Here is a 22238-nt window from a genome sequence, read left to right as displayed (position 1 = left end):
GAAAATCTAACCACGGAATTCAAGAAAAGTAGTCAAGCATGTTCATATTTTTTGCGTGTGTGAATGCTGCTGTTTTTTCAGACATGTGTAATGCATCGTACATTTGATCCACCTTGTTATGCTCTCTGTTATTTGTTCTATGTTAGGAACCACGGCATTATGATCATTAAGCGAAAGATAACCGATTTAACCCTTTCCCAATCAGAAGCAAAGTTAAAATGGCTAAGTGCAAACAGCATAAAACCAGAACAGCCAGCGAGTATCACGCAGTCTGTTCAGGTGTTATGCTGTTTGCTGCTAATCAGTATCTAAAGGTTGGACATGACGCCCCTACGACTTGAATCTTGTAAGACAGGTTTTTAATAAAACTTAACGTCCTAAGGGAAAACAAATGCGTTAAAATACGTATCTTAATGGTAAAGGGTTAAATCTTTAAGCGAGATACCGCGACAACCTACACTGCCCATGACTGGTAGGCGCACGAAGCAGTAATTATGGAACTATAATGTTTTCAAAAACTTATATACAAACCTGCATATTACACAGTTTATCTCTTCAATCTTTGCTTCCCCACCTCATCTACGTTTGACATTCAGCGTTCTAAATTGAAACTGCGTACTGAAACCATACATGATGTATATCGCAATCGGCGGTCTGCTACTCTCGCAAACTCACAAACCTACCAAATACTGACTATCTCAAAATCGGAAAACAAAGCGATCGGGACTCTCAGCATTTTAAAGCTGTTGAGCGAATAGTAAGCACGTTTTTGTCATATAGAATGAAAAATAATTAAATTATAACGAAAGATCAAATAAAAAAACTTCAATAACTACATGCTATGAATTCACTTATACTTCTTTCCAGCGTCACTTTAGTAGACGATTTAATCGGTGTTTCTGTGTTACTTTGTTGTCACCACGACTTTAAAAGCGGCAGTTGGAATATAAGCATATTCTGAACACACGATAATTAAGACATATTCCGTTATGCATGAACAGCGCCGACATCTTTTCACTGCATACATGCATATGTAAACTATTAAAGCGCAATGGCAAGAAATCGCTGATATGAACATTTGAGACAAAATGCTAAGTTTGAATAAGTATGATAATAAAAATGTGTGAATTCCATCTCCTTATAAAAAATACGTAGACTAAGTGTGTATTGCCTATTTGACAACTGAATAGATATATGACAATGAATTACGCTAGTTATTTCAAAGTAGATTGATTTAAAAGTAAATACTAGTTTTAAAAATAATAGAAATTACAAATGATGATAGAATGCCTTTATCCTTTTCGTGTTTGCTAAGTTTTTGTGTAATTATGTCATGGCTTGAATGCCTGAATGTAATCTAATATACACGCAATTTTGTTTACATGCAATTATAATGTATCCTGTCACATGGATATCCTCGTTCATTGTATTTCAAAAAAATAATTATCAATGTTTGTACTGCGACCTCGTTCAAAGTGAATTAAAAGTCAATACACACCTTTAGCTTGTATACGATAATTGAAGCCAATTCAGTAATGAACGCAATTTGCATGTAATTAAAAAAAATATTATTATGTCTCTCACGGCTGTGTGTTATTAAGTTAATTTTATATACTTATGTTCCTAATTTATATTAAAAGTATGCCTCTTCCAAGACCGAAATAAAGCGCCCCTCGTTGCAAATAAAGCGCTATGTCTCTTAATAACAAATACACATTTACACTTACGGAACGCGTTATGAAACTGAGGATATTTGAAATCACTTGTTACTCAATGGTAGAGGTGTCGTTGAACATGCAAGTAACATCATCATAACGCCGCTTGGTATTGTACGCTTTAAGACCAACTCTATATGAGTTATAAAAAAGAGACTCGTCTGTTAACCCTTTTATGTATAGAGTATAGAAAAAATGCCTTGGCAAACAGCGAAGACCCTGATGAGACGCCGCATCATGCGCTGTTTGCTTAAAGGAATTTCTGTAAGAAATATTTTAAATATAGAAATAAATAGACTAGACATCCCTAATTTTGGAATTAAATTGACCCAGTTTAGCAGAATGGGAAAGTCCACTAGGCATACATGGGTTAAACACGTATGCATGTCTACAATATTGTTTTTAATAATAAGCTGACAACTTGTTTACGTTTATTATTTGGATACATTTAGTCGATTTTATATGCGCATACAAAATCCTTTTAACATTTTTTTTATCAAAGTAGAGACGTACAATTTATTTTCCATTCAGATGTTTCAGTAAAGAAATATAACACGTGCTTAATGATACGTCGACCAAAATGTGGACTCAATAATAAGTGTAAACACTGTCGAACCATTGGCGCTATGAAGAAGCATTAGTTAAACAAACATCTTATGTCCTGTTCACTGTCGTTTTTGTTTGTAAAGATATTACATTGTATCAATACTATATTAATTGATATATTGTTCAGTCAAATAAATGATTAGAAAGGGAAACTAAACCCGACTTTCAATGTGCATGAATACTTGTTTTACTAACGAATGGATCCAAATACAACAACACTCGCTTTATATGTAGGCAAACACATACACGGATGTAAACGGATTTTTTTAAATCCTTCGAAAGCAATGTTATGTAGGCCCAAACACACACATTTGAAGATCTAAATCAAGACGTGTTGCGAGTTTTAATTGCAGTTCACATTTGGCATATACTATCGAGATCAAAGTGTAATGAGCTGTGTTTTCTGTTTTGTTTTTATCTGTGCTTGTTTTTGGGCGATGGGGAATTTTACATGTCAACATTGTACGGATATTATGTTTCTGTTTTTTTTTGTTGTGTTTTTCTTTTTTCGAAAATAAATAGTTTGTGCCCTCCCTAAGATTTAGAACATTCCACATTTTGGAAGGTATATGCCCTTAAATAGCTTCATGATGAATTTCACTAATTCATTGTTCCAACATTGATTTACGCCTGACAAAGCTAATGTATTCCTCCACTTTTGTTATTTTGAAAAGGGTAAGTCGATTTTGTCTAAACTTGATATGGTGGTTATTGTGTACTCTACTCTTACTTCATGATGAATTTCACTAATTCTTTGTTCCAACATTGATTTACGCCTGACAAAACCAATCGATTCCTCCACATTTGTTATTTTGAGAGGGTAAGAAGATTTTGTCTAAACTTAATATGGTGGTTATTGTGCACTCTACTCGTACTCATGTTTAACGAAGGCGATTGACACAACTCAATTAAGTGCTTTCGATGCGAAATGAACTCGAATGCTGTTCAAGACCGCGCTCAGAATCGTATGAATGTCCAGAAGATTAGCAGGCATCACCAACAAGGAGCAACAATACGGGTAAGTCCAATCATGTATACATTTCATTTTACCCTTTTAAAGAGCATTATTTTTAAGATGGATATTAACTACGTGATCAATAACCTCTTTACACATAAAACAAATATCAAACACGTGCGAAAACTAAATATCTAAATATAGTAACGATAATATCCCATAACCTGACCAAAAGGAAAATATTTTTGCTTCAGTTTTTAAAAATACATGTTTTCATTTTTATTACAAACACATTGCGTCAACACAGCAACATAATTGGCGGTAAAATTAAAATTTTGCACGATTGAGCAATACTTGTTCTTAAAAATGGACATTTTTTTAATCGAACTTTTCTCTAATGGATAATTATACGCTACACGACAATACAAACCGAAATTAGCATGCTTACCTTTAATAATGAAAGAACTGGCATTTTCATCTGCAACTAAATCTTAATTAATATATTAATGAACTTATAAATTTATATCATCGATTTTGCAGTTTCATTTTGAAGGATAAATCGAATGTACATACATAACTTTTTCTTAAAACATTTTGATGAATATTTGATCATGTATGCAAATCACTGTTGATTGTTCTTGAGCTTTGTTTGGTTTGATGTTAGTGTGTTCTATAATAATCAATAACAGTTTTTCAACCATAAGTCGATGTTCTATTTATAAAAGACCGTATTTGTATTGCGGTGTTTATCGTATAAACAAACGAATTGTTTTGATATACACATGTGCTGTATGACCTGTTGTTTACATGCTCATATAAGTTAAAAGTTTATTTAGTTTTGTTTTAACATGCGTATTTTTTACCGTAAAATAATGATTTAGTTCGCATTAATTAACGACAGATAAGTTCACGTATTTTTTTGAGTAAACTGAAAATGATTTCAGTGGCACTGCACTTAACCAACTTGATATGATAATTGTAAGGTTATACATAAGTCGTGTCGTTTTATTATCACTACGTGTACGTAAGAACATCTTTGTTAAAGAAGGATTATTGAGATGTTAAATTACAAGAAGTATTTGTTATATGTCATAACTAAATAACGTATAAGTCATTGCTTAAATTGATAGCAAGTTGCTTTTATGATATACTAGCTTTCAACAATGGACCATTTTGCAAAGAAGAACTTCTTGTTATGTATGTAGATCTTACATAACTTCAACCAATATGCACGCACCTTACTAGACTATCATTTTCTGTTTATGTATACGCATTTAAAATTACTTCACTTAATTCATAACATTATGTACAAACGTGTCCATTGTTACATTCATTTATGTGAGCTAATGCGTGTCCATGAATGATTAAATATTTGTTTTATTCAGAAAGAGATGTTGCCATTTTTCATTCATGGAAAGTATTGTTTACAAAATTATTGTCAAAACGAATATCTACACACATTGTCAGGGTGCAGGATCACGTGACTTTGTTGGGTTCTAAATTGAACGCTAATGAATGTAAATACACCGATATGTGATGCTTTTCTTCAAATTACTTTTCAAAACATTTTTCAAAAAAAATTCAACTAGTGCATAAAAGACAGTTTTTTATGCTGCTTATGGCAAAGAAAAATACATCAGAATTACTTTTTTTTAATAAGCCTGGGTTCTTGGCCATAAAATCGATATGTAACTAATTGATGTACTTGGTTTTCTGTCAAGCCCGTGTTACAACCTCGTTGATCCTCCACCCTGTTTTTTCCAAACAGCTTTCAAACGTATGATTCATATATTATGAATACCATGTATATTTTAGCTTATTTTTTTTGAAAAAAAAAGAGCTATTGTCATCGCCTTGGCGTCGGCGTCGGCGTCTGCGTCGGCGTCGGCGTCCGGTCAAGTTTTACGTTTAGGTCCACTTTTCTCAGAAAGTATCAATGCTATTGCATTCAAACTTGGTACACTTACTTACTATCATGAGGGGACTGGGCAGGCAAAATTAAATAACTCTGGCGTGCATTTTGACAGATTTATGTGCCCTTTTTATACTTAGAAAATTGAAAATTTTGGTCAAGTTTTGTGTTTAGGTCCATTTTATTCCTTACGTATCAAAGCTATTGCTTTCATACTTGCAACACTTACTTATTATCATAAGGGGACTGTGCAGGCAAAGTAATGTAATTCTGACTGGCATTTTGACAGAATTATGTGCCCTTTTTATACTTAGAAAATTGAAAAATTGTTTAAGTTTTGTGTTTAGGTCCACTTTATTCCTACAGTATCAAAGCTATTGCTTTCATACTTGCAACACTTATTTACTATCATAAGGGGACTGTGCAGGCAAAGTTATGTAACTCTGACTGGCATTTGGACGGAATTATGGGCCCTTTATACTTAGAAAATTGAAAATTTGGTTTAGTTTTGTGTTTTGGTCCACTTTACCCCTAAAGTATCATAGATATTGCTTTCATACTTGGAACACTCGCAAACTATCATAAGGGTACAGTAAAAGGACAAGTTGCATAACTGTGGTTGTCATTTTTACGGAATTATGGCCCTTTTTTTACTTAGTAACTTTGAATATATGGTTACATTTTGTGTTTCGATCCACTTTGCTTCTAAAGTATCAAGGCTATTGCTTTCAAACTTCAAATACTTTCATGCTATCATGAGGTTACTGTACCTGGCAAGTTAAAAAAAATTACCTTGACCTTTGAATGACATTGACTCTCAAGGTCAAATTATTAAATTTTGCTAAAATTGACTTAACTTCTTTATTTATGATTAGATTTGATTGATACTTTGACAAAACTACTCATGACTGACATACCACAATAGACTCTACCCAAACCATCCCCCGTGCCCTCCCCCCCTCCCCCACCGAATTCCCCCCCCTAAATTTTTTTTTAAGATGATCTCACAAATGACCACCACAACCTCACACTATACCCCCCACCCCATCCCCCCAATTTGTTTTTGGAACGGTTAAAAAACACAAATATTTATTTTTATTATTTTATGTTTGAAATACCGTCGAACCATCGCACCCAAGAATCTCCCCCACCCCCACTCCCCCCCCCCCAGAATACCCACCCCTATTTTTTTTTTTAAGATCATCTCACAAATGACCACCACACCCTCACACTATACTCCCCCAGATTTTTTTTGAAACGGTTAAAAAACACAAATATTTATATTTTATTATTTTATGTTTGAAATACCGTCCAACCATCACACCCAAGAATCCCCCTCCCCCCGAATTCCCCATCCTAAAACCCTATTTTTTTTTAAGATCATCTCACAAATGACCACTACACCCTCACACTATAACCCCCCCTCCATCCCCCCCAATTGTTTTTTGAAACGGTTAAAAACACAAATGTTTATTTTTATTATTTTATGTTTGAAATACCGTCCAACCATCGCACCCAAGAATCCCCCCACCCCCACCCCCCCCCCCGAATTTTTTTTTTTTTTTGCATTTTTTTTTTTGCATTTTTGGAAGATAATGTTATAAATGTCCACACCCCCACACTATACACCCCTCTTCACTGCACCCCTCCCTCCTTTGTGATTTAAAATGAGAGTCCCTTCACCTTTAAAAAGAAAATAGATGAGCGGTCTGCACCCGCAAGGCGGTGCTCTTGTTTGCCTAAGACTCAACACTTATGTAAATGCACTGACATGAAAATAACAGCGAATCAAGAGAACATTTATTATAGACCGCAACATTGATAGTTAAACTATAGATAGTCTATATAAATAATATGTAAGCTTTAATAAACAATGTAGACGCATACAAAATAACATAGGGCATTTGTTTGTCTTATTTGTCTGACTCTATCTGCCAGGTTTCGGAGCCAGATATTACTCGGTGATTATATAACATTAATGTTCCGTAACAGTTTATTCAACACAATTTAAGTGCAATATTATCGTTTATAAATATTTATATAAGAAACAATAAATCCCCAGAGACTTTTCATGAAAGAAATTATTTTAAAACAGAACAAACAGTAATTAAAACAGGGATCAGCGCCTTGGAACGGTCAATTCAATGCAAAGCATAGCAGGTATAAACTGATTGTAGGGCCACGCGAACCACACACTTTTAATCCAATATCAATTAGCAAAAAACGCGCGTCCAAAACGCATCAGTCAAATGTTCATATACAGACATAAAATAAAGACATTAATGATCAAATGCGACGCTTGAATCAATTACTTAATTGATATGCCTTAATTTGGTGTACCAGAGTTGGAAGATATGGAAATATATCAATCGATTAGGGGATAGATTGTAAAGTGATAAGCATACATAGAAATAATTATGTTTCACTTTAAAATATGTTTTTACATCAAGTTCGCGATGTATTTACAGAAAATTAGGTGTATGAAAGACTGAAAATAGTGTTCATCATCATGACAAAGAATAGCTTTGGAAGATTGAAATTTGACAACATTGAATACGTTCTAGTGCATCCAGGCATCACAATTCAAACTGTTGTTGTATTTTATATATCAATCGCTTAAACTCCAGAAACGCTTATCAGGGGAACAATGCTTGTTCTTATCCGCTATTTTACAACAGAACACCAACTTTTAACATACAATAATTAAAACCGGGATTTCCGCCTGGATTGGACACAACCCAGAATTATAAAGACAAACACATTGAATATATTAAGCGTTCTTACAATACAAGTAAATATACCTTTTTAGATCACATGAGCACAACGTGCTCATGGTGAGCTTTTAGGGTCATCTTTTTATTCGTCGTCTGTCGTCAACAGTTTGCCTTGTTAACACTCTAGAGGCCACATTTATTGTCTGATCTTCATGAAACTTGATCAGAAGATTTGTCCCAATAATATCTTGGTTGAGTTCGAAATTGGATCACTTGAGAACAAAAACTAGGTCACTAGGCCAAATAAAAGAAAAAGTTTGTTAACACTCTAGAAGTCACATTTATTGCCCAATCTTCATCAAACTGTGTCAGAACATTTGTCCCAATAATATCTCAGCTCAGAGTTCGAAAATGGTTCTGGTCAGTTAAAAAATATGGCCGCCAGAAGGCGGGGCAGTTTTCCTTATATGGCTATAGTAAAACCATGTTAACACTCTAGAAGTCTTATTTTTAGTCTAATCTTCATGAAACTTGGTCATTACATTTGTCTCAATGATATCTCGGCTTGTCTCGGCGAGTTGTTAAATGGTTCCAGTTCGTTTAGATTCATAACCGCCAGGGGGCGGGGCAGTTTTTCTTATATTGCTATAGTTAAACCTTGATAACACTCTAGGAGTCACATGTATAGTCTAATCTTCATGAAACTTAGTCAGAACATTTGTACTTATGATAGCTAGGCTGAGTTTGAAAATGGTTCCGGTCTGTTGGAAAATATGGTCGCCAGGGGACGGGGCAGATTTGCTTATATGGCTATATTGAAATCTTCTTTACACTCTAGAAGTCACATTTCTAGTCCAATCTTCATGGAACTTGGTCGAAAGATTTGTTCTAATGATGGCTTGGCTGAGTTCGAAATTGGTTACGGTTCGTTTTAAAACATGGCCGCCAGGGTAGCGGCAGTTTTCATAATATGACTATATTAAAACCATGTTAACACTATATTTGTAAGGCGGATGTTGATGCACAATGATGATGATGATGATGCTACTGGTGGATGGATTCAGAAACATTAACCACAACCCAAATATCTAATTATAATGATTGCATTACTCAAATTAATTATTGCCATTACGTCAGATTGTTATCTATATTTTTCAGAAATTCAACATAGTGGTAAAACCAATAAAACAACAAGAATTGTTACATATGAATCTTATTTGACTTTTCATTCACTTATACTACTATCTATAAAACTCATTTATACTTGTGCTTGCATTGTTGCCAGGTGGTGATTGTGTTAAACTCCTGGAAATTGACCACAATTAACCGGGCACTTTCGTCAAAGACCTTTGTCTTGATGTCAAATGGAAACCATTCATAAGATAGATTACAACTTGAAATGTTTTACCCCTTAAATTTTCAGTAAGTCAGTAGTTTATGTGTGATTATAAAAGATTTGTGATTTTAGCAGGCTTTATTGTTGTTTTAATTGGAAATATCATTGTAAGGCGAGTCCGAAAATTGTTCCAGTTGTTTAAAAACACTTTGTCAAAAATGTGACCAATTTGGTAGTCAAAAACAACAACTTTTCACATCTTTTAAGATGCAAAAACTACTGTTTGGTTAAAAAGAAAAGTTGTTTTGCAGTTGTTTTTGCAAAAAAAAATGTATTTATGCTACAATTTTGTTTGTGCATTTAAATTACAAATAGTTTGACAGTTGTTTTGATATGATACATTTTTCCAATGTATTGTGTGTGTTTACTTCTATATTTGACACATTTGTAACAATAAGAAAGATCAAGTGATGTTTTGTTCTATAAAAGACGATCAATGTTGAATTTTTAGTAGCTGTACATATTCTCATACTTTTTTACTTATTTTAACTGACTTTGATATATGATAACAATTCAACATATTGTTTTTAATTATGCAAAAACTATTTTATAAACACACAATCTATTGAACAAATACAGTTGTTTTCGGTATCTAAAAGTGTTCTTGCTAAACAGGTTGTAAACAGTCATACCCTATGAGATGCTGAGATGCTAATGATCAGAATTTATACCAATAAATTACAATCACAAACTACAGAGCGTCGGTCCAACAATTTATAAGACAGTCTCATCAATACAAATAAGTATTCCAGCTTTAAAAGTGCAATTAAGTAATCTCATATACTACTATCAAATGGCTAAACATATATATGTACATGTACACATGTCCACCCTTTTGCTAAATCAAACCAGGAAATTTGATCAAGCAGCACCACTAAGGAGGTGCCACCTAGAGTTGGCCAACTCGTACAGGGTAAAAATCTTGTCTAAAAGTCCACACATCATGTAGTATCTCCCTTTTGCTCCCTTTTTGGCAGCCGATGCACATGTACTGTCTCCTAGTTAGTGTATAGATGTATTCTGAAACAGCAGTTAACGGTTCATTGACTTCTTATAGCCCTCTGCAATGGCTGTAACAAAACAAAAGAATACTTACAAAACAGCCAAAACATTTTAAATGACAAACAGATATAAACAAACATGCATCGAGAACATGCACATAGTAACGTCTTTTTTTTCTAAGAAAGATGATGTGAAATCATAGATAGGATGTGAAATGGTTTACTAAATAAAGTAAAATACTTTCTTAAAATAAGACGGACCAAGGTATCTATCTAATACTGATAATAACTTCCAAGAATTGAATTATCAAAGCAAATTAAACTATACAAGCACAGTGTCGATGCATTTCTGGTAAATTTACTAAAACATAACATGTTTTGACACTCAACAGCTGTCTAGATATTGTTCAAATGGTTAATTCTCTATAATTTAAATAGAACCTGTTATGTGGTACAATTTACACAATAATCTCGAACTTGTGAACTATGCACATTTTTCAAAAATCAACAGATTGAACAAAAACCCCTCTCACTCACATCTTGGTGAAAGGCGCAGCATTAACGACTGAATATTGATAATGGCTGTACTACCAAATGAAAATATATTATGAGCGCCAATAAACAACGCGCATCTTATAAAATTACTTTTCATTCAAACTATGCTTTAAAATACAGTTTTAGAGCTAAAATGAAATAATAACATCTAAAAGACACAGGAAAGAAACTTTATTATGTTTGTATGAAACATGTTCAGTACGAATTGCTGGTAAGAAATACATCGAGTACGAATCGCACATTCTTTAACTGACAATTTATACTATACAAAAATACTAGATTGTGAAATATATGCATGTATCTGACAAAGGATGTACTTAAAAGTAATAATAACAACAACGAGCAAGGTAAAGCTCCGATCTGACGTTTACAATGGCGAGACTGGGGTCCGGCGAGACTGCGTATATCGCAAAACGACAAGAAATGTCTAAGCTGTGAAAATAGCTAATAGGCCACACACAAGATCTTCCGATAAACGTAAATTTCGCCTTGTGGCAAGAGTTGAACCTTCAAAATTAAAAACATAATTTAAATATGAGGGAAAGCAATCACTGAATCAGTTCAGTAATGACCTGAAATAGTTATAAATAAAATTTAGGATGACAATAACCATAAAACGCAGCCCTAATAATTCACTTTACTCAACGTTTACACGTTTCATTGTGTATGTATCTATTTTTATTTCAAATTGTGTTGTGTTTTCCTAAAAATGCAATACAAAATTTACTTATCGATTTACATTTTCCAGGGACATTATATTATAATATATAATTATATTAATTAATTCAATAAAATAAATAAAACAAGGATGCAGAAATGAAAATACAAACCTGTTACAGCTTTCATTTAGTATTAAAAAAGATGCAGTTGCTGAACTATGAGACCATATCACTGTAACCAGCCACTTTGAACCTTCAAAGCAAAAATTATTGTTGATTTCCACATTGTTGTAAAAACACATTATTTTCATCACACAATACTTCATGCTGTCAGTATTTCAAGATATTATAACACAACAATTTTAAGTTCTAATGTTGCTAAATTATACCTAAAATTTAGCTCAGAGCCAGATGCTCAAACTCCACTTGTTTTCATACAGATAACTTCCAGTGCAAATTAACCAATTGTAAGTCTGATAAACAGATGGTTTATAAGCAGGTACATTCCCAGTGATGTTGCTGCAGAATACCTAAAGACCAGGTCAGCTGGTGGCCAGTCAGGGTTTATCAGATTAAGAGACTCAGGAGAAATGCGTTTTAGAAATTTTAACTGCTATCATGAAATTTAGCATGCAGAGAAACTTGATTCATATTGATGATATAAAAAATAAAATTAAAATAGTGTTGTGTGTAATGTTAAAGGAAACCTGTAAAATGATGAAAACAACCAAATCTTGTTATTTATTTAACCTTACAGTCATTTTGTAATAATGAAATATTATAATAAAAAAGGAGAAAATTTGCAAAAAATAAGATGAATTAATGGATTGAATTTAAAAAATAAGAGTAAATAGATGTGTTATGCAAAGTCATCCATCAGACTTAACATAATGTTAAATGTAAATTTCCTAGTATAAAAAAATACAATTATGCCACCACTTTTAATACAAAAGAGCTGTAGACAAAGGTATTAAAGTAAGTTAGTGGAAAGAGAACAATACAAAAATATATAAAATCTATTTAAAATTAAAACATGTTATTGATATTTTCTTAATTTTGATTTTTTTAACAGCAATGCAAACACATGCATTCTGACTCTCTACAGAAACAACGCCACAGAGGCCCTCAAGAAACAAGAAAAGGTATGTATGGCAGAGGCTAAAGCAACAAACACTACCAGAGGAAGAAAAATACAAAAACCAGAAAAGTTTGTCTTTAATTATGTACAACTTTATATATTTTATATTCTTCCTCATGAAATTCTGTTGGTTTTTAAAAAACACGATTTCATGGCTACTTAAATTTATGGATTTCGCACATTATGGCTTTTTTCAAGAAATTTGTATTATGGTGTTTCTGTTTTTGAGCCTTGCAATACAATAAAAACGTGCCGTTCTTCGGCAAGAATACCCCATTTCAACCTGTTTTGCAAATATTTCGCATCACTCTGAAAGAAAGGGTCTGATTTCTTTGTAACAATGTGTCAAAGATCGGACCCCAAGTAAACCGATTTAACAATAAACTCCATGTTCAATAGAATGACGCCATTAACGAGCATTGATTCAGAACTTGAATGATTACTGGATATTATAATTCTGCACTTATTGCAAAAGATTGTTATCCGGTCGGACAAAAATATGAATGATGAAATTGAAAATTAAAATAAGAAAATCTCCAATTGTACTTTTGTGAATATATCAGGTACAAATGTCAGTAACATTGTCATTTAAGAACAAAAATATTATATATAAATATTTCTTTTGAATGATCTAACACAATGATATTTTGCATGTTCAATTTGAGACCAATGAAGTTTACAACTGGCCTGTAAATTTTTCCTGTTCGTAGGACAAACTCGCCTGTAAATTGTGGCAGTTTTCTATCATGTCTGACTTAGAATGATAATTATTATATAATTGTATCATAAACCAGTCCTTCCGAAACGTCGTTGGACTGTCGGACATGTCTGGTAAAATGCTCACCGGTCCGACAGATTTTCTGTCCTTGCCGGAGCGAATGTCCGGTAAATATTTGACCAGCAAAGAGGTTAATATTTCACCCGATTACACGTTCAAAACAGTTTACATATTCTCCTTAAAAAACATTTTTCCTTCGACACAAAATATTGGAAAAAATTTGATCTTAAAATAGTGCAGCGAACTTAAAAATATTCATACAGTTGTGTACTCTTATAGTCTTGCGAGATCATTATGCTAATAATGAAGCAATTATCTGCGCGTTCATTGGTCCAATAAATAAATCAGTAATCTGGTCCCCTACATTCGTTATTTTCGGTCGCCAAAGCGGGAAAACGGAGGCCACGCTGTGTTTTGACCTCCCCATGATTAGGATCAATTTAGAAACGATTTTGATAAAAAGAAGAATTTTAATTCTTCTTTTGTCGCAATGGTTGTTTTAATTGCATCTAGTGAAGAATATTGTTTCTGGGGTAATAGGTTAAAACTATAGATTTTATTTTTACTTAAATGATCTTTGCTGAAGCTATTGTCTCTATGTAACTGGACATAAATGTGAATCAATACTGACAGTACTGTATCTGTAAGTCCAATTGTCTTACCTTTTAGAATTAACGAACTTTACCCAATATGCCTTGTCTGGTTTTACGGTCTGGTAAAATGTCAAAGTTTACCAGACCGAATGTCCTGTAAAATGTGAGCAACTTTCGGAAAGACTGAGAAACAATATCGTAATACTTCATTTTAATGTTATAAATAATTCATTAAAATTGTTTTTGTATGTATACATCCTACAAATGATCAACTTTTATTTGTTGGATGCTTAAATTTATGTTTTGTTCAACCATGAAATGCATGAAAATTAGTGTTCTGTAACTGATAATAGTTGAACAGTATTTCCAAATCATTTCAAAGTGCATATTTTCAATCAATGCCAAGTTTGAAAACTTTCATGCAAATTGTATTTCAACTAATTTTAAGCCAGGACAAAGCCTCGATGAAGAGTTTGTACCAGGCTAGATTTATGTTTACTGTCTTCAAATAATAATTACAGTATAGAGGCAACGATTGTCATTTTAGATCACTTAAACCGAGTCTTTTAAATTCCAATTGACCTGGATGTGCTTAAGGACGTTATAGATATAAGCATTTCCTTATAACGGTGAGCACTTATTGAACGACGCTGATTGGTAAAGGAAGAGAAACTTGAATCGAGAGACCGGATAACAGTAACAGTGGAGAATCTGTAACTAAATAAGATGTCCACCTTAACACAACTGGGCCTTAATTTCATTCAGGGATTGTCTTCCTTTAAGTGTTGATGTTGATTTTTCCTGAAAAGAGAGGATTGAAGCACTTGACTGTTATGTGTTACAAGTATTGTCGGTAATACATGATTACATTGTGTCAACGCGAATGATGACATCTGAAGAATGGTTTTATATAATTTATTTGATGAGTTTTTTCTTGCTTAGTGTTAGCATTGATTGTTAAAAGATTGCTCTGTCTAAATATGTATGATGTTCCTCTCAAAATTAAAAAATCAAAATAAAGTGTTCTATGTAATTTAAGCTTCACAAATTGATTTGTCTTTAATTTGTTTGTTTTTTTTTAATTTTAACCTACTCCATACATATCATTAATAATAACACATTGACACACTTAATTCGCTCAATTTCCAATAAACAACGAAATGTTTGTCTGAAGTTTGCTTTTCTTTAGTAATTTTATATACAAAATATTGTTCTCAGAATGGCTCAGGCTTCATTTATTATAAGTGGCATTGTTTTTGTTTGCTTTATATTATACAACCTGTACCATTTAAATTAGGAAAAATAACGTAATAAACAATGAAATTTGGAAAAAATTCACTGATTTGAGTGAGCTTGGAGTATTTACACATAAACAACTCAGGATATAGATAAGGTCCTTACGTGTATATTTACTTTTTTATCGAGTCCTCTTGAAGGAAGCACAATATCAGTGGCTTTGGTCAAAATTTGGGCTCAAGCTTTGCCCAATTTTTAAAGTTGGAAATTGTTTATTTTATATTTTCCTTAAATGACTGCCAACAATTTACAATTGATGATCCCCCCCCCCCTCCACAATAAAAAATATTTAAGGGTATTTATAGTTATACAGATTTGTGTGTTAATAAAATGCAACATTTAGTAAGTTACCCTATCCAGTTCTATGGGTTAATAAAATATTGCCAACATTTATTCTCAATTTTTAATTGTATGTTTAAAAAAAATTACAGCACCAATTTACCAGTTTTAGTCAACAGTTTTCGCCATTCAAAGGGCCCTATTATGCACATCTTATTGTACAAAATCAGTAGACAGAATTGTTCAGCCTTCGACTCAATCACACCCTTCATAATGAATCACATTTGTCTGGTTTTGAAGTGAATACATTATTTGGATGCAGTTGATGTATGCTTTATGTATATAATTCTGCCATATACACTTCTATGTAATTTTTGTTTCAGACAAATTTTGGGCCCCTACATGCCGACGATAGAATCTTCCAGAACCTGTACGGTCGCTATGATCACAGGCTGAAAGGAGCGTTGAAACGGCAACAGTAGAAACAATCAATATCCACTTGCAGTTCCATTTCATTTCTGTTCTTTAACATCCCTTTGACATGTGGTGGTATTTTGAGGGCTGGGCATAAGGCTAACTATCGTACCCTGTAAAACCCCCACTATCTACGGAAAAGCCAAACAACATAAACTAGGAACTGAGAGTCCTTACGCCAAGCCCTCATCCGTTTTCATTTGGGCTTGCGTCTGTCCTTGGCTGTGTTTCTGTTTCTTATGCCCACAGGCATATACTTGTGCTGCGAGTCGTATACTACTGAAAACCTGGTTTTGGGAAGAACATTCAATCGCATCAGTGGCAATTAAGTGTAATCGATGTATGTAACTTATTTAAATTAATATTAATACATTTACCTTGCAATGTCTTCCATTTAAGTTCCATGCTGTTTCAGTTAACTGTTCAGCAAACATAATAAAGCAATATATGCATATGAATCTGACTATACACAGATCCACTAAAATATAAATGAAACCATGATTTCCTTGTCCAAATTTCTAACGAAAGTCTTGTCAGATGTTTTAAGTGTGCGAGTAAACTGAACGCCAATTTGCAAACACTCGTTTCCGTGACATGCATCCACTGTGTAGATTACTCATAAATATGTTGTTTGTATCTAACAAGTTTTATTCATCATTAATTAGCACAGGCATTTAATTCATCAATAAAAAATTGCGATTCACATTTTGGTTAATTAGTATACGCTACAATAATTGTTTTAATAATTGCTTGTATAAGATATCATACTGATAAAGATTCATATTGTTTTATTTTAAATTTAATAACGTGTAGAAATAAATGTTTTGATATTATTTTATTATGCATTAAATGCACAATTTATTTTGTCTTGGAGGAGTACACATTACAGACCGATAAGTGTGCTTGGTATAACAAAGCCACATAAATTATCTAGTGATATTGACTCAGGTTTATTCAAGAATGACGAATTCACGACCACGCGCATCGTCGCTTCCTTAGGGGCATACCCTGATACTATTTTGCTTAGAGGTTTGGTCAAGTGGCAGTTAAGATATTATCAATAAGGGCGCGTGGCGGCTTTTGCCTTTTAAAAGGGCAGAGTGGCACTTCAGAGCGGCGGTGTGGCGGTGCGCCACGCAACAAATGGCCTAATTTTGACATTGACATTGACCTAATTTTTGATTAAGACCAAAATCAAATGGACCAATAAATCTATAGTGAAAATGTTTCCATCTAGGGCATCAGTGTTGAATTATTGAATTGAAGTGAGGAATGCATCAGCTTGTTGTTTTGTAAGAGTGTATTTAAGTGTTTCAATTGCTGATAATAGTAGCATCTGTTATGCTGGGTCGTTGTTAAAATAAACATTTAAATTATTTCTTCATAGTGTAAATGCTGTTAAAATATAATTTTCCTTCTGTACGGTACATGATACAAAACGAAAGAGATTGTAAACAAAAGGACTGACTGGATCCTCAATGATATCGTGACCTCGGGGGGTAGGGGGCCGGGGAGGGGCTGGTTTCCCCTCCGGCATGTAGTGGGGCTTCATGAAAAAACAAGTACAGATGGCCGGTATGTAGGCATGAAGTGGGGCTACATGAACAAACCCAGTGACAGCCGGTAAGTATGCATGAAGTGGGGCTACATGAACAAACCAAGTGATGGCCGGTAAGTGGGGCTTCATGAACAAACCCAGTGGTGGCCGGTAATTGGGGCTTCATGATCAAATCCAGTGATGGCCAGTAAGTGGGGCTTCATGAACAAACCCAGTGATGGCCAGTAAGTGGGGCTTCATGAACAAACCCATTAGTGGCCAGTAAGTGGGGCTTCATGAACAAACCCAGTGGTGGCCGGTAAGTGTGGCTTCATGATCAAACCCAGTGATGGCCGGTTAGTGGGGCTTCATGAACAAACCCAGTGATGGCCGGTAAGTGGGGCTTCATGAACAAACCCAGTGATGGCCGTTAAGTGTGGCTTCATGCATAAATCCAGTGATGGCCGGTTAGTGGGGCTTCATGACCAAAACCAGTGATGGCCGGTAAGTGTGGCTTCATGATCAAACCCAGTGACGGCCGGTAAGTGGGACTTCATTAACAAACGTAGTGATAGCCGGTAAGTGTGGCTTCATGAACAAACCGAGTGATGGCCGGTAAGTGGGGCTTCATGAACAAACCCAGTGATGGCCGGTAAGTGTGGCTTCATTATCAAATCCAGTGATGGCCGGTAATTGGGGCTTCATGATCAAACCCAGTGATGGCCGGTAAGTGGAGCTTCATGAACAAACCCAGCGATGGCCGGTAAGTGTGGCTTCATGATCAAACCCAGTGATGGCCGATATGTGTGGCTTCATGATCAAACGCAGTGATGGCCGGTAAGTGTGGCTTCATGATCAAACCCAGTGGTGGCCGGTAAGTGTCGCTTCATTATCTAACCCAGTGATGGCCGGTTAGTGTGGCTTCATGATCAAACCAAGTGATGGCCAGTAAGTGTGGCTTCATGATCAAACCCAGTGATGGCCGATAAGTGTGGCTTCATGATCAAACCCAGTGGTAGCCTGTAAGTATGGCTTCATGATCAAACCCAGTGATGGCCGGTAAGTGGGACAGCATGATCAAACCCAGTGATGGCCGGTAAGTGTGGCTTCATGATCAAACCCAGTGATGGCCGGTAAGTGTGGCTTCATGATCAAACCCAGTTATGGCCGGTAAGTGTGGCTCATGATCAAACCCAGTGATGGCCGGTAAGTGGGGCTTCATGAACAAACCCAGTGATGGCCGGTAAGTGGGGCTTCATGAACAAACCCAGTGATTGCCGGTAAGTGTGGCTTCATGATCGAATCCAGTGATGGCCGGTAAGTGGGGCTTCATGATCAAACCCAGTGATGGCCGGTTAACGGAGCTTTATGAACAAACCCAGTGATGGCCGGTAAGTGTGACTTCATGATCAAACCCAGTGGTGGCCAGTAAGTGGGGCTTCATGAACTAACCCAGTGAAGGCCGGTAAGTGGGGCTTCATGAACAAACCAAGTGATGGCCGGTAAGTGTGGCTTCATGATCAAACCCAGTGATGACCGGTAAGTGGGGCTTCATGATCAAACCCAGTGATGGCCGGTAAGTGGGGCTTCATGAACAAACCCAGTGAGATGGTTAGCATCCCTAGGCTCAAAATTTGTTTGGCCAACTTTGGCAAAATGTGTGTAACTTTGGCTATTTAATAGGTTTTTATGAAGAAAAATGGAAGTCATATTGAATTTTTGTTAACCATATTGGTCGATTCGTAGCCATTGGGTTATACGACAAATAAAAGAGTAAGCCCTGCCTGTAAGTTGGGCTGGGGTTAAGGTTATCTTTTGAATGAGAACATGTCTTTATATTTTTTAATACACTGACTCTGTTATGAGTACACAATTTATTTTTGAAATTTGTATTCAGCGAGAATAAATTCTTGCGCCAAGTTGGCTACTTAAAACACTAGTATTTGGAGGTTGTCATTGTAGTATTTCAGTCCCAAGTACCTGTTATATTTCAGTCCCAAGTACCTGTTATATTTCAGTCCCAAGTACCTGTTATATTTCAGTCTCAAGTACCTGTTATATTTCAGTCAAAAGTACCTGTTATATTTCAGTCCCAATTACCTGTTATATTTCAATCCAAGTATTTTTTAGTCCCAAGTACCTGTTATGGTTCAGTCCTTGGTACCTGTTACATTTCAGTCCCATGTACATGTTATATTTCAGTCTCATGTACCTGTTATATTTCAGTCCCAAGTACCTGTTATATTTTATTCTCAAGTACCTGTTATATTTCAGTCCCAAGTACCTGTTATATTACAGTGCCAAGTACCTGTAATATTTCAATTCCAAGTACCTGTTCCGCTCCATTTTGGGAAAACGCCACACAGGATTTTTGGAAATTTCGCGTAGTAAAAAATCCCATTGTGGGAAAGAAATAATCGCAAAACTGGCTCAATTGGGAAAATAATCGCATGTAAATAGTGTTTCTTAGATTTCACAGAAGCCATTAACTGTTAAATAACGACTATTTTATAACCATATTTTTAAAAGTTAACAAAATATTATGAACATTTGTGACAAGTGTACATTACCATGCCTATGTTAATAAAATATAAACAAACACAGTGTCAGTATTCAAAATTTCAAAACCACAAAGTAACCAGAGAAACAATTGCTGAAGCATATGTGGCATCATCCCCCAAGAATATTGGGTTACTTCTATGAGTTATGTTAGGGGCTGAGTCCCATCTATCAAATCTGCCTCTTTTGGGGATGATATCACTTCAACTGGCTGCTGAAATGAAAGCATTTCACTGCGTAAAAGCTAGTTTTATTTATAAGACACTGCTCACAAACAAATAGTTACCTTTTATATTGGGCATAATGCATGCATGTTTAAGATTTTAGGACTGCTTTAATGCCTTAGAATAAGAAGAATATCAAAGTTATTTTATAACACAATTACTAAGAAATGAATTGATCTACAATCAATTTAAGATATCGAAAATAATAATCTTATGTCGCATATTATTGTTGAATTTCGGAAATCATTTATAACGATCTTCGTTTATTACTAGAAATAAGTCCGTGCATTCGTATACTTACCTCACCCGATGTTGTTAGTTTTTGTTTTTGCTTGTTGAAAACGGACGAAATTGTTGGCGTATTTTTCGAATCTTTTTTTCTTATTTTAGCAACGTAATATATGCTGTTGTGAGACGCCATGTTAATGATTAATGATTACCTGCACAGAGCGGGCAGTATTGATCGATACAAAGCCGGGCTCATAACAAGCGGGTTTTCCCCAATACATGTATTTAGTTTGAGGATTGAAAAAATTCAACTTTGCAATCGTTGGAAGTTGGAAATGGGACTTTGTTTTCAATTGGGAAAAAACAACCAGATTTGCATTGGGAATCGGGCCGATATTCGGACCCGTGGCATAGGGCGTAACAGGCCTGGTACCTGTTATATTAAGCACCAAGTACCTTTTATTTTTCAGTCCCAAGTACCTGTTATGTTACAGTCCCAAGTACCTTTTATGTTACAGTCCCAAGTACCTGTTTTATTACAGTCCCAAGTACTTGTTATATTACAGCTCCAATTACTTGTTATATTTTAGTCCTAAGTATCTGTTATATTTCAGTCCCAAGTACCTGTTATATTACAGTCCCAAGTACCTGTTATATTTCAATCCCAAGTACCTGTTTTATTTCAGTCCCAAGTACCTGTTATATTTCAATCCCAAGTACCTGTTTTATTTCAGTCCCAAGTACCTGTTATATTTCAGTCCAAAGTACCTGTTAATTTTCAGTCTAAAGTACCTATTATATTTCAATCCCAAGTACCTGTTATAGTTCAGCCCCAAGTATCTGTTTTATGTCAATCCCAAGTACCTGTTACATTTCAGTCACAAGTACCGGTTCAATTTGAATCCCAATTACCTGTCCCAAGTACCTGTTATATTTCAGTCCCAAGTACCTGTTATATTACAGTGCCAAGTACCTGTTATATTTCAATTCCAAGTACCTGTTATATTTCAGTCCCCAGTACATGTTATATTACAGTCCCCTGTGCATGTTATATTACAGTCCCTAGTACCTGTTACATTTTAGGCCCAAGTTCCTGTTATAGTTAAGGCACAGGTACCTGTAATATTTCAGTCCCATGTACCTGTTATATTTCAGCCCCTTCAGTCCTAAGTACCTTGTTGTGAATGCTGATGAGAGTGAGCCAGGCACATGCAATGACCGGGAGATCATGGGACACAACCCACACGTGCCTCTGGAGGGATGCCTAATAGCTGGAAGGGCCGTGGGGGCAAGGGCAGGTCGGTGTTTACTGGGTCCACAATGCATGTTCTATATGTGTTCAGCTAACATCTATATTCGAGGAGAGTTTTACAATTAAGCGTCCCAAGTGAATGTTGCTATTAAAGATGAAAGCTGATCACTTTTACATAGGAATGGCATAATAGTACCGGAATGCTAAAAGTCTTGCGTTTTTTGTTTATGAATAATTATTTTGTTTATTATTGAATGATTGTTTTTTAATAAACAATACACAAATAATCACTAAAACTACCCCAAACTACTTCACTAAGGCAGATAGGTTTTACAAATCTTTCAGCATAATAATTCATGGTACTGAA

The 22238-nt window shown here is 34.9% G+C and overlaps 1 pseudogene; it reads left to right on the top strand.

Annotated features, from left to right (window-relative positions):
* Positions 1-6323: 6323 nt before the first annotated feature.
* On the top strand, positions 6324-22036 carry LOC127849822 (NADH dehydrogenase [ubiquinone] flavoprotein 1, mitochondrial-like; annotated as a pseudogene).
* The last annotated feature ends 202 nt before the right edge of the window (positions 22037-22238 follow it).

Source organism: Dreissena polymorpha, chromosome 11 (genome assembly GCF_020536995.1).
Source record: "Dreissena polymorpha isolate Duluth1 chromosome 11, UMN_Dpol_1.0, whole genome shotgun sequence".
In the NCBI taxonomy this organism is placed as follows: domain Eukaryota; kingdom Metazoa; phylum Mollusca; class Bivalvia; order Myida; family Dreissenidae; genus Dreissena; species Dreissena polymorpha.
The sequence above is the reverse complement of the archived record's forward strand: the minus strand, read 5'-3'. Positions and strand labels throughout refer to the sequence as shown.